Here is a 14568-nt window from a genome sequence, read left to right as displayed (position 1 = left end):
GCTTTGGGTGAAATGATAGTGAGACAACAGTGAGCTTTGGGTGGAATCACATTGAAACAACAGTGAGCTTTGGCTGGACTCACAGTGAGACAATAGTGAGCTTTGGGTGAAATGATAGTGAGACAACAATGAGCTTTGGGTGGAATCACAGTGAGACAACAGTGAGCTTTGGGTGAAATGATAGTGAGACGACAGTGAGCTTTGGGTAGAATGATAGTGAGACAGCAGCAAGCTTTGGGTGGAATGATAGTGAGACAACAGTGAGCTTTGGGTGGAATTATAGTGAGACAACAGCGAGCTTTGCGTGGAATGATAGTGAGACAACAGCGAGCTTTGGGTGGAATGATAGTGAGACAACAGCGAGCTTTGGGTGCAATGATAGTGAGACAACAGCGATCTTTGCGTGGAATGATAGTGAGACAACAGCGAGCTTTGGGTGGAATGATAGTGAGACAACAGTGAGCTTTAGGTGGAATGATAGTGAGACAACAGTGAGCTTTGGGTGGAATCACATTGAGACAACAGTGAGCTTTGGGTGGAATGATAGTGAGACAACTGCGAGCTTTGGGTGGAATGATAGTGAGACAAAAGTGAGCTTTGGGTGGAATGATAGTGAGTCAACAGTGAGCTTTGGGTGGAATCACAGTGAGACAACAGTGAGCTTTGGGTGAAATGATAGTGAGACAACAGTGAGCTTTGGGTGGAATCACATTGAGACAACAGTGAGCTTTGGGTGGACTCACAGTGAGACAATAGTGAGCTTTGGGTGAAATGATAGTGAGACAACAATGAGCTTTGGGTGGAATCACAGTGAGACAACAGTGAGCTGTGGGTGGAATGATAGTGAGACAACAGTGAGGTTTGGGTGAAATGATAGTGAGACAACAGTGAGCTTTGGGTGGAATGATAGTGAGACAACAGTGAGCTTTGGGTGGAATGATAGTGAGTCAACAGTGAGCTTTGGATGGACTCACATTGAGACAACAGTGACTTTTGGGTGGAATCACATTGAGACAACAGTGAGTTTTGGGTGGAATGATAGTGAGACAACAGTGAGCTTTGGATGGAATTATAGTGAGACAACAGCGAGCTTTGGGTGCCATGATAGTGAGACAACAGCGAGCTTTGCGTGGAATGATAGTGAGACAACAGCGAGCTTTGGGTGGAATGATAGTGAGACAACAGTGAGCTTTGGGTGGAATGATAGTGAGACAACAGCGAGCTTTGGGTGGAATGATAGTGAGACAACAGTGAGATTTGGGTGGAATGATAGTGAGACAACAGTGAGCTTTGGGTGGAATGATAGTGAGACAACAGTGAGCTTTCGGTGGAATGAAAGTGAGACAACAGTGAGTTTTGGGTGGAATGATAGTGAGACAACAGTGAGCTTTGGGTGGAATGATAGTGAGACAACAGCGAGCTTTGGGTGCAATGATAGTGAGACAACAGCGATCTTTGCGTGGAATGATAGTGAGACAACAGCGAGCTTTGGGTGGAATGATAGTGAGACAACAGCGAGCTTTAGGTGGAATGATAGTGAGTCAACAGTGAGCTTTGAGTGGAATCACATTGAGACAACAGTGAGCTTTGGGTGGAATGATATTGAGACAACTGCGAGCTTTGGGTGGAATGATAGTGAGACAAAAGTGAGCTTTGGGTGGAATGATAGTGAGACAACAGCGAGCTTTGCGTGGAATGATAGTGAGACAACAGTGAGCTTTGGGTGGAATGATAGTGAGACAACAGTGAGCTTTCGGTGGAATGAAAGTGAGACAACAGTGAATTTTGGGTGGAATGATAGTGAGACAACAGTGAGCTTTGGGTGGAATGATAGTGAGACAACAGCGATCTTTGGGTGCAATGATAGTGATACATCAGCGATCTTTGCGTGGAATGATAGTGAGACAACTGCGAGCTTTGGGTGGAATGATAGTGAGACAACAGTGAGCTTTAGGTGGAATGATAGTGAGACAACAGTGAGCTTTGGGTGGAATGACATTGAGACAACAGTGAGCTTTGGGTGGAATGATAGTGAGACAACTGCGAGCTTTGGGTGGAATGATAGTGAGACAAAAGTGAGCTTTGGGTGGAATGATAGTGAGTCAACAGTGAGCTTTGGGTGGAATCACAGTGAGACAACAGTGAGCTTTGGGTGAAATGATAGTGAGAAAACAGTGAGCTTTGGGTGGAATCACATTGAAACAACAGTGAGCTTTGGCTGGACTCACAGTGAGACAATAATGAGCTTTGGGTGAAATGATAGTGAGACAACAATGAGCTTTGGGTGGAATCACAGTGAGACAACAGTGAGCTTTGGGTGTAATGATAGTGAGACAGCAGTGAGCTTTGGGTGAAATGATAGTGAGACAACAGTGAGCTTTGGGTGGAATGATAGTGAGACAACAGTGAGCTTTGGGTGGAATGATTGTGAGTCAACAGTGAGCTTTGGGTGGACTCACATTGAGACAACAGTGAGCTTTGGGTGGAATCACATTAAGACAACAGTGAGTTTTGGGTGGAATGATAGTGAGACAACAGTGAGCTTTGGATGGAATCACAGTGAGACAACAGTGAGCTTTGGGTGGAATGATAGTGAGACAACAGCGAGCTTTGGGTGGAATCACAGTGAGACAACAGTGAGTTTTGGGTGGAATGATAGTGAGACAACAGTGAGCTTTGGGTGGAATCACAGTGAGACAACAGTGACCTTTGGGTGGAATGATAGTGAGACAACAGCGAGCATTGGGTGGAATCACAGTGAGACAACAGCGAGCTTTGTGTGGAATGATAGTGAGACAACAGTGAGCTTTGGGTGGAATGATAGTGAGACAACAGCGAGCTTTGGGTGGAATGATAGTGAGACAACAGCGAGCTTTGGGTGCAATGATAGTGAGACAACAGCGAGCTTTGGGTGGGATGATAGTGAGACAACAGTGAGCATTGGGTGGAATGATAGTGAGACAACAGCGAGCTTTGGGTGAAATGATAGTGAGACGACAGTGAGCTTTGGGTGGAATGATAGTGAGACAACAGCGAGCTTTGGGTGGAATGATAGTGAGACAACAGTGAGCTTTGGGTTGAATTATAGTGAGACAACAGCGAGCTTTGGGTGCCATGATAGTGAGACAACAGCGAGCTTTGCGTGGAATGATAGTGAGACAACAGCGAGCTTTGGGTGGAATGATAGTGAGACAACAGTGAGCTTTGGGTGGAATGATAGTGAGACAACAGCGAGCTTTGGGTGGAATGATAGTGAGACAACAGTGAGCTTTGGGTGGAATGATAGTGAGACAACAGTGAGCTTTGGTGGAATGATAGTGAGACAACAGTGAGCTTTCGGTGGAATGAAAGTGAGACAACAGTGAGTTTTGGGTGGAATGATAGTGAGACAACAGTGAGCTTTGGGTGGAATGATAGTGAGACAACAGCGAGCTTTGGGTGCAATGATAGTGAGACAACAGCAATCTTTGCGTGGAATGATAGTGAGACAACAGCGAGCTTTGGGTGGAATGATAGTGAGACAACAGTGAGCTTTAGGTGGAAAGATAGTGAGACAACAGTGAGCTTTGGGTGGAATCACATTGAGACAACAGTGAGCTTTGGGTGGAATGATAGTGAGACAAAAGTGAGCTTTGGGTGGAATGATAGTGAGTCAACAGTGAGCTTTGGGTGGAATCACAGTGAGACAACAGTGAGCTTTGGGTGAAATGATAGTGAGACAACAGTGAGCTTTGGGTGGAATCACATTGAAACAACAGTGAGCTTTGGCTGGACTCACAGTGAGACAATAGTGAGCTTTGGGTGAAATGATAGTGAGACAACAATGAGCTTTGGGTGGAATCACAGTGAGACAACAGTGAGCTTTGGGTGAAATGATAGTGAGACGACAGTGAGCTTTGGGTAGAATGATAGTGAGACAGCAGCAAGCTTTGGGTGGAATGATAGTGAGACAACAGTGAGCTTTGGGTGGAATTATAGTGAGACAACAGCGAGCTTTGCGTGGAATGATAGTGAGACAACAGCGAGCTTTGGGTGGAATGATAGTGAGACAACAGCGAGCTTTGGGTGCAATGATAGTGAGACAACAGCGATCTTTGCATGGAATGATAGTGAGACAACAGCGAGCTTTGGGTGGAATGATAGTGAGACAACAGTGAGCTTTAGGTGGAATGATAGTGAGACAACAGTGAGCTTTGGGTGGAATCACATTGAGACAACAGTGAGCTTTGGGTGGAATGATAGTGAGACAACTGCGAGCTTTGGGTGGAATGATAGTGAGACAAAAGTGAGCTTTGGGTGGAATGATAGTGAGTCAACAGTGAGCTTTGGGTGGAATCACAGTGAGACAACAGTGAGCTTTGGGTGAAATGATAGTGAGACAACAGTGAGCTTTGGGTGGAATCACATTGAGACAACAGTGAGCTTTGGGTGGACTCACAGTGAGACAATAGTGAGCTTTGGGTGAAATGATAGTGAGACAACAATGAGCTTTGGGTGGAATCACAGTGAGACAACAGTGAGCTGTGGGTGGAATGATAGTGAGACAACAGTGAGGTTTGGGTGAAATGATAGTGAGACAACAGTGAGCTTTGGGTGGAATGATAGTGAGACAACAGTGAGCTTTGGGTGGAATGATAGTGAGTCAACAGTGAGCTTTGGGTGGACTCACATTGAGACAACAGTGAGCTTTGGGTGGAATCACATTGAGACAACAGTGAGTTTTGGGTGGAATGATAGTGAGACAACAGTGAGCTTTGGATGGAATTATAGTGAGACAACAGCGAGCTTTGGGTGCCATGATAGTGAGACAACAGCGAGCTTTGCGTGGAATGATAGTGAGACAACAGCGAGCTTTGGGTGGAATGATAGTGAGACAACAGTGAGCTTTGGGTGGAATGATAGTGAGACAACAGCGAGCTTTGGGTGGAATGATAGTGAAACAACAGTGAGATTTGGGTGGAATGATAGTGAGACAACAGTGAGCTTTGGGTGGAATGATAGTGAGACAACAGTGAGCTTTCGGTGGAATGAAAGTGAGACAACAGTGAGTTTTGGGTGGAATGATAGTGAGACAACAGTGAGCTTTGAGTGGAATGATAGTGAGACAACAGCGAGCTTTGGGTGCAATGATAGTGAGACAACAGCGATCTTTGCGTGGAATGATAGTGAGACAACAGCGAGCTTTGGGTGGAATGATAGTGAGACAACAGCGAGCTTTAGGTGGAATGATAGTGAGTCAACAGTGAGCTTTGGGTGGAATCACATTGAGACAACAGTGAGCTTTGGGTGGAATCACATTGAGACAACAGTGAGCTTTGGGTGGACTCACAGTGAGACAATAGTGAGCTTTGGGTGAAATGATAGTGAGACAACAGTGAGCTTTGGGTGGAATCACAGTGAGACAACAGTGAGCTTTGGGTGGAATGATAGTGAGACAACAGTGAGCTTTGGGTGGAATGATAGTGAGACAACAATGAGCCTTGGGTGTAATTATAGCGAGACAACGGTGAGCTTTGGGTTGAATGATCGTGAGACAACAGTGAGCTTTGGGTGGAGTTGGCATGAAGGGATTGTAAGCTTTGGGCAGAATTGAAGTGAGACAATAGTGAGCTGTGGGTGGAATGATAGTGAGACAACAGTGAGGTTTGGGTGAAATGATAGTGAGTCAACAGTGAGCTTTGGGTGGACTCACATTGAGACAACAGTGAGCTTTGGGTGGAATCACATTGAGACAACAGTGAGTTTTGGGTGGAATGATAGTGAGACAACAGTGAGCTTTGGATGGAATTATAGTGAGACAACAGCGAGCTTTGGGTGCCATGATAGTGAGACAACAGCGAGCTTTGCGTGGAATGATAGTGAGACAACAGCGAGCTTTGGGTGGAATGATAGTGAGACAACAGTGAGCTTTGGGTGGAATGATAGTGAGACAACAGCGAGCTTTGGGTGGAATGATAGTGAAACAACAGTGAGATTTGGGTGGAATGATAGTGAGACAACAGTGAGCTTTGGGTGGAATGATAGTGAGACAACAGTGAGCTTTCGGTGGAATGAAAGTGAGACAACAGTGAGTTTTGGGTGGAATGATAGTGAGACAACAGTGAGCTTTGAGTGGAATGATAGTGAGACAACAGCGAGCTTTGGGTGCAATGATAGTGAGACAACAGCGATCTTTGCGTGGAATGATAGTGAGACAACAGCGAGCTTTGGGTGGAATGATAGTGAGACAACAGCGAGCTTTAGGTGGAATGATAGTGAGTCAACAGTGAGCTTTGGGTGGAATCACATTGAGACAACAGTGAGCTTTGGGTGGAATCACATTGAGACAACAGTGAGCTTTGGGTGGACTCACAGTGAGACAATAGTGAGCTTTGGGTGAAATGATAGTGAGACAACAGTGAGCTTTGGGTGGAATCACAGTGAGACAACAGTGAGCTTTGGGTGGAATGATAGTGAGACAACAGTGAGCTTTGGGTGGAATGATAGTGAGACAACAATGAGCCTTGGGTGTAATTATAGCGAGACAACGGTGAGCTTTGGGTTGAATGATCGTGAGACAACAGTGAGCTTTGGGTGGAGTTGGCATGAAGGGATTGTAAGCTTTGGGCAGAATTGAAGTGAGACAATAGTGAGCCTTCGGAAGCATTAGAGTGAGACATGAGTGTGATGGGTTAGGCTTAGTCTGGGCAGGATTAGAGTATGGTGTTTTAAGGAAGGTCTTGGGAGGGATCAAACTTAGCCGTACAAGGAGTGACTCTGGTCTGATGTGGCGGTATGCATTTGTTCAGGTCGGTCTTCTTATGCTTCTTGTAGGTGCTGAGCACTCTGCTGCTCCTGCTGTGGCTTCTTGGCACTTTCCTTGCTTTACATTAGCCATCACACACTGCAGGTTGAACTGTATGTCTATTGGTAAGTGTTGAAAGGGAGCTGGTGACATGAGGTTGGAGAGTGTTTGGAGTCATGGATGGAGTTTGGAAGGGGCTTCAATTATGCAAAGTCAGAGCAGGACCTATTAGGATGTTGTACATTTGGAGGTGTCCAGATCATATTCAGATTCCTTTGCAGAGCTGCTGATAAAGATTGTCAGTCACAGCCTATAAATATCCAAGCTGGTGACTCCAGAAGCAAGAGAGTGGGGCAAGTGGGGTAGAGAATAAAACGTGGCCATGATCCCTGCCATCCATTGGTTTTCCATGGGGCACATAGCCTGATATTCCTCACACAACTCCATGCCAACTGTTGTCCATCATGCCTCAACAAGGAAAGTCATGCTGTGCCCTGGGAAAGATTCTGGCTCATTTCCCCCCTCTTGTGGCCTGGCCATGTTGTACATTACATTAGTATGAAAGTGGGACCGTGCACAGCCATCAAGGTAAATCTCACACTTGTGATTATATCGTGCTCCAGAAAATCATTCCCCGCTCGGGAGTGTAATCAGATACTTGGAGGTAGCACCTACATTGTAGTGTAGATGTCTTTCCGGGCACAGATTTCAAGGTGCTGTTGGAAAACAGCTAGATTCAAACAAAAGTATATTCTTCAACGCTAATTCAGGTTGTTTTAATAAATTTCAATTTTCATTATATAAATCCAAGAGAATATCAATGCTTCTTGACTCTCTGATACAGTTATGATGTAGGTATCAATAATCCATAGAACAAACGTTAATGCCTTAATTCATTCCCAATGCATTTCGGCAATCCTGCCTTCATCAGGGGAATATCTAAGATATTCCCCTGAAAAAGTAAAGCGCTGGTGTCACAAGGTTAAAAGACAAATGGCATGTAAGCAACTCATTTAACACACCCACCCTACAAGGGGCCATCAGTGCCCTATAAGTCTTTTCAAGGACAGTTTCCATGGAAATCTTGCTTACTTGTGGTGATCTAACAACATTTAGAAATGTGTTGTACTGGGCTGGATAGAGTGGGCTAGCTCCCCAGAAGTGACCACTACAAAAGTCAACATAACTCTTCTAGGAAGTCATATTTCGACTCTTCGGAGAGGCTTTGCTGTCACATAAAGCTCTCCTATAATTCGGGCTTTTGCTTATAGGCTCTGGAGTGTGCGTAGCTCTATTGGGTGGTCCTGGAGCTACAGTAGTAATTTAGTAAAAATAAAGACTCATTACACATTTTTTGTATGATGCTGTGTCCACAATATTGATGACTGATATGCAACATTTTATGTTACCATAGAAAGTATTGAATGTTGGTACATTTCCCTTTAGATTACTGTCAAGAAGTATAATGTGTTTTGCTGTTACTAGTGTGGCAACACTGTGACAAAACAAATAGGCCTGTCCTGTTGATAACGAAACCATGACACAACCAATGGGCCTGCCTTATTGATACTGATCCCCTTATTTTATGATATTGTGTTTAATTTAGGTAGGAGGTATTGTGATTATATAATTCATGGCTCACTAGGGTTGTAAAGTATTACGAGGGTGTCACCAAAGGTATGTCAATCTATTCAATTGCTATTCAATTGTACTTCTTAGTAAATAAAAAAAACACTGACTAGATAATGATTTATCAGGGTTACTAGACCACATCACTTCTCTGATTATGCCTTGGACTGCTCTGCTTCACTACCCGGAGAGGATCAAGTCCTACAATGGATTTAGTTCTTGGTTCCCAGTAAAAAGAACTGTATGCACTTACTACTTGGACTCACATCCTACACAACAACACCATTTTTTAAATAGAGTAATTTCCTACACATGTCGTCATGTGACACTCTTCTTCTCTGCTACAACAATTATCTCATCTCAAAAACATGCAGCTGTTCAAAGGACACACCAAGTATGGACACACCTAAATTGTTTTGACCAGCAACAAAGAGCCTCTCCTCATACAGCAAGCCTTAGCCAAACGCAATCTACTTCTAATGCTTTGCCATATAGAAATATCTCCGCACTCTTAATGCAAGCCTCCCAAAGCATACCTTGAAGTAGGCTGACCCATTGCCCTATAGGTATATCGCATCAAGTGGAAACATGACAGCTCAACAGACCAAATGAGATGATGCACCCAATGACATTATTTGTGTAGACTGTTCATGACTAATTTATTTTGCTGAAAGAAGTTCCAAATGGAGGGCAATTAGCTTGGCAAATATTTTATAATCTGTGGTAAAAATGGATATGGAACAATAATTGTAGCAGAATTAAGGATCACACTCATCTTTAGAGATTAAATAAATGAGGCATCTTGAAAAGTACCTTGGGACATTTTAGAATTTGAGAAATAAGAAAACATATAAGAATGTTGGTAATATAAGTTGGACAAATGTATAAAATGCAATGGTAATACCTTCTGGTTCAGAAGCATTTCCTTTGCTTATTAAACAAACAGTTCAGGGAATCTCATCTAAGAAAATATTTCTTTCTATGGATTGAAATCAAAATCAGTGTTAAATTTGTTTTTGAGGGAATTGAAATGATCTGAAATGTCATTGATCTGCAGGAGAGGAGATATTCTGAAGTGTAAAGAGTTATATTAATCTCCAAATGGTTGAGATCTTGCCAAATCATTACAATGAAATTATTATAAGGGATTTGGATACTTTTAGATTGTGTTCAATCTTTCTGAATGTTTTTATAATAAGCTAGCAATTTTCATGTCTTGTTTTATTCCCCATAATGCATACCCAGGACTTAGGAGGAAATGAGGAGGCATTTTCAATAGAGTATTTTGTAAACTAGAATTTAGCTTAAAATGAGTTTAAAGTATACAGTTTTTTGGAAGCACCTTAAAAAAAAGTTCAAGATGTTTGATGGTGCTTGGGGTATCTTTTCCTTTTATTTCAGTAGTCTGACATAAGTTGATGAACAATTTTAAGACCCCTGAGTCTCAAAGTAGGCCAGTATATAGATGTTTGCTTGATTTTAATTAGTTATTATAGCATTAGGCGAGTTAAGAAAAACAGGCCTACTGTTATTTTGTGGGAAAAAGCATGGTTCCAAGCAAACTAGTGATACATTTAAATATAGTTAATGAACACTTAGATGGTTTCTGGTCAATTGCAAAAATTAATCAGAGGATAATGGAGGCAAGAAGGCTTTGCACATGTCAATCTATAATGGGAGAAGCGAGTTATCAGATTATAAAAACCACGAAGATGATTTTTTGTAATTAAAACCTTGATTATATAATTTTAAATCAGGACAATTAACCCCTCCATAGTCTTTAGATCGTTTTACTCTGGAAATTAAAACAGTGATTTTTTTTATTATTCTATTAGAAATGCACAAGGAGATACTTTTATTTCTTAATAAAAATTGGAGGGTTTAGGGGTTTCATGGCAAGAGTGTTAGGATAAAGAAATCATCATCATCTTTATGGAATCTAGATGGCCTCACCAAAAAAGGGTTGAAACTAGAAATTAGGGGCCAGATGTACAAAAATTATGAATTGCTATTTCCAAATTGTGATTCCTACAAAATTCCTAGTGGGCTAAAATCAACCTACCACATGAATGTTAATAAGCTGGATTGCAGTTTGCTACCCATTAGGAATCAATAAACATCCCATGTATTGGGAAGTGCTGGGGTCAGCAGGCCACCATGTCTGTGATTGCTTTTCAGTAAATCTTTTTTTATGCTTCAAGTATTCCTTAAAAGGAAAATAGAATGTATTTCAAAAACACAAGTTCCATTTAAGAGTAGGCAAAGGTACGTAAGACCTCTGTCTCTTCTTAAAATATATTTTGTTGAACATTCTATGTTTCAGTAGTCATTAAAAATTGAAAGTTATTTTACCATAGTTTGGTCACTAAACATTAAAACATACCACTGCCATTCGGTATTTGAAAGAGACACTGTAAACACACTAGTGGTGTGGCACCGTGGCCAGGGCGACTGACGGTGGAATCTGGGGATCACGGTTCGATCCCCGGTGCCGGCGGCAGATTAGCCCAGCACCAAATACTCTGGACAATAGCGTGCTTAATCTTCCCAATGGCCCCCAGCGCCTAGAGACCCTTACGGGTGAGTGTTCGCGGTTTACAAATGTGTATTATTATTATTATTATTACTTCCAAATACCTAATCACAAAATGAGATTATGATTCAGTACAAGTTACCAAATTGCATTGTGTCTCCTGTACATTTCGAAAAGCTTTTTCCACATGATGCCCTAAATTATCCTAATTTGTTCAATGATTGAGTGACATTGAATGTAATCATATCTTTAACAGAATTCACAAACCACAACTCTACATATTTTATTTTAGTAAGACTCCCAGAAAATACTGAGCTGTTTTTTTAAACATAATGATTTTAGGAGTAAAACTTAAAATTTGTCTGAGTTTAGTCTTCTTTATCAGAGAAGAATTACATGATGACGTATCTGGCAGAGCTTAAATGGAGTCAAGGAAAATGTGAAACAGGTGAGACAAGTAATTAGCTCCCTCAGCAACTTCAGGGCTGAGGGAGATTCACCTAGGTTTAATACTTGAGGTGCTGCTTTGGTGTTAGTGTGACTACAAGTGTACCATACCACTGTAAGACCCATGAGGCAAACTATTGGCCATTTAGCTGCATTAAGAAGTAATACCAAGTAGGTATTAAGCAACAAAGCAGGTGCTATTGATCCATATTTAGTATTTGGCATGTCTTTTGTGTGTTGGAATGATATATGAGCAATACCCTAGGGGAGGAATCAAGTAGCTAGTTCCTTGGTCCTTATGAAATGTCTTGGGGAATTGGCTTGACCCATAGAGACCCGTAGGAAGGGAGGTACATTTCCACCTAGACTTCCCACTTTCTCCACATTTTTTAATCATACCGTCTAGAGGATAGATTAAAGGATTTACCTACCTAATAGGTATGTATTTTTAACCACTTACACAGGACCCCTCTCACTTCTATTCACTTCTGTCATCATATTATACTATTCAGTGCCTTGGGTACCTCTTGGTCGCAGCACCCACCCATTCCTCAGTGGAAATGGAAGAACCTGATGATGAAGCATGCCACCAAGGGGCAACCCTGGTGGGTGAGGGTTATATAAGGAAACCAAAAGGTTTTTTCTTATCATCCTGTGGAGAGTTAGTTCACATTAGAACAGAATGGCCTCCTTTTGTTTTTTGGAATGTGATCAGTTGGAGGACGGGCCTTTCTGTCAAGTTTCCCCCTTGTCTCCCCTTGTTTTTTTTAATATATTTAAGAAAATTACATATTGCATGATTTTGAGGTTGGCGGATAAGCTACCCCCTCACAAACGTGATGGATATCCTTTCCTACTTAGTACCAGTGCATTATATCTAAGGCAACACATTTTATGGGGTTTATTTGTTTACCATTTCCATCTGTATTTATCCAATTTTTTTTAACCATCTTATTGGCATTTATCCATATTTATTTTCTGTTTTGTGAACACATTAAGTCATACCTCATATATTTTCGCATGCATTTATCAAATTCGCACTCACACTTTGATGCCTGACAGGTTTTGGCACATTATACAGCCAAATATAATAAAACAAAATACTCACATGACAATATTAGCATAATAGCACAAACATATGTAGATTAGATAGTTTCAATAATTTTAGGAAATCTCATTCCTTTTTTAACTCCCTATGCTGTGAATCTGTATAGCTGTTGGTCTGAAATTCATGAATCACAGCATGGAGAGTCACTCAAAAGAAGTCTAATTGTCTGTATTTTTTCACTTTAAAAATAATTGAGACAGGAAACATGCAGGTTTCTGTCTGCATTTATCTGTAAAAATAAGGAAAAAGGAAAACTGGGTACCTTGATTATATCCTATGCCACTTTCAATGGGATACCCTCAATTTTTATGGTGGAGTAACCATCCCCCAATCTATAGATCAGAGCCTCAATGTACATTGTTTTTTTATTTTTCTTATGTTAAGAATTTAAATGGTTCGTAACAAACTTTAAGTAAACATACACGAATAGTCAATTATTGAATGCTGTTTTCAAAGTCTATCGCTATACAAGGATTGTGTCCCTTTTTAAGAAGTCTGCAGATTATTCTGATGATGCTGACCTAAAACCAGCTTCTGTGTATGTAGAGCTTTACATTGGTATACTCAGCATGTGTTGTAAGCACACATTTAGTGAATTGTGTCTCACTCACTTTGTTATTGTTTAATTCCAGATCCCCCACAGCGGTGTGAATCCAGCCTCAAATGAAGCTCACCACCTATTCTGGGCCCCCACAGTGTTTGCAGTCCCTGCATCCAATGCCTTCACCACTTTCTACAAGAGAGTCAACATTCTTAGTTTATAGCAATGTCTTCTTGAGTTATTAGAGCCGACTCTACTTTAGTCACTGCTTGCACTGAATAATAGCTTAAAACTCTGAAGTTTCCAAAGATAATTGATTGGCCCACTGTATCAAATATATATGATAAACCCTCAAGGATAATTGATTGAGTTTATGCAAACATTTACTTGTTATTCTTTTACGGGTGGTTTTTTTTGCAAATCCTTCATCTATATATATAAAAACGAATGTATGTCTGTCTGTCTGTTTGTCCTTTATGCATTACTACACCATTCATCTGATTGCCATGAAACTTTGGGAAGTTGTTGAGTACACTCCCGCAAAGGTTTCTGGCATAATTTTTTTTAAAAGATCGGCCCCCAGGGCCCTCATAATCTTTCGAATACTGAATTTGCAACCACGACTTTGCAACAGTACAAGACTTTCGGTGAAAAAGATGATGAACAATGTCATCGAAGTTACAATTTTGAATAGGAAATTCAAGGGGGAAGATGTACTGTTTCCACGTATTCAAATGAACCCAACAGATATGCTATTTGAATTCAAACGTTAACAGTTTCCGGTGCGACTTGCTTTTGCAATGACCATCAACAAAGCACAAGGATAATCGCTGCAAGTGTGTGGATTACATGTGGAGAATCCGTGCTTCTCACATGGACAACTGTATGTGGCCAGCTCACGCGTCAGAAATCCTTCTGATTTATTCGTGTACGTACCAGATGGAAAACCAAAAAATATCGTGTATCCACAAGCACTCGAATAAATAAATAGAATTAAAAGACACTTTGAAATGTTTTCCATATTAAAATTAATATGTTTCAATAAAAATGACACAATGTACATTTAATGTTATCATAACAAGTTTACCTGAAATTCCTTTCTTCAGAGATCGTAGCAACGCGCAACGGGTAAGCTAGTCTAGTATATTGTGTCCATTCCTATAACTGTATTACTTAATACACATGCTATACCTTATGAAGTTTGTCCCCCTTTGAAATAAACGATTAATGATGTTATGCATACAAAGTGAAGTTAATAAAATATTACAGTTTTTATTTTCTTGAGTTCATTAACAAATTGCACTTTAATCCATTTAGATCATTACACTTAAAAGTCGTTTGTTAAGTAAAAAAAATTTTTTCATACACACGGTAATCCATAATTATAACCAACTTTGTTCCTTTGTAGCCAAGAATTGTTTTGTGTGCAACACTTATGCTGCATTGCCTAGGATGCTTTGTAAAGAGAAACCCTCAAATGCAAAGTTCTAAAGTGCCCAAACCTCCACCCTCATAATCAACACAAA

The 14568-nt window shown here is 41.0% G+C and overlaps 1 long non-coding RNA gene across 1 annotated transcript in view; it reads left to right on the top strand.

The window, feature by feature from the left end:
- The window catches only part of LOC144764002 (uncharacterized), a 47217-nt gene extending 32900 nt beyond the window's left edge, over positions 1–14317 (top strand). The window contains exon 2 of the long non-coding RNA XR_013596293.1: positions 13134–14317. This is a non-coding gene — a long non-coding RNA (uncharacterized LOC144764002). The remainder of the gene's footprint in view (positions 1–13133) is intronic.
- The last annotated feature ends 251 nt before the right edge of the window (positions 14318–14568 follow it).

This window comes from Lissotriton helveticus, chromosome 6 (assembly GCF_964261635.1).
Source record: "Lissotriton helveticus chromosome 6, aLisHel1.1, whole genome shotgun sequence".
NCBI classification, from domain to species: Eukaryota; Metazoa; Chordata; class Amphibia; order Caudata; family Salamandridae; genus Lissotriton; species Lissotriton helveticus.
Note: the sequence above shows the minus strand (reverse complement) of the source record. Positions and strands in the feature narration are given on the sequence as shown.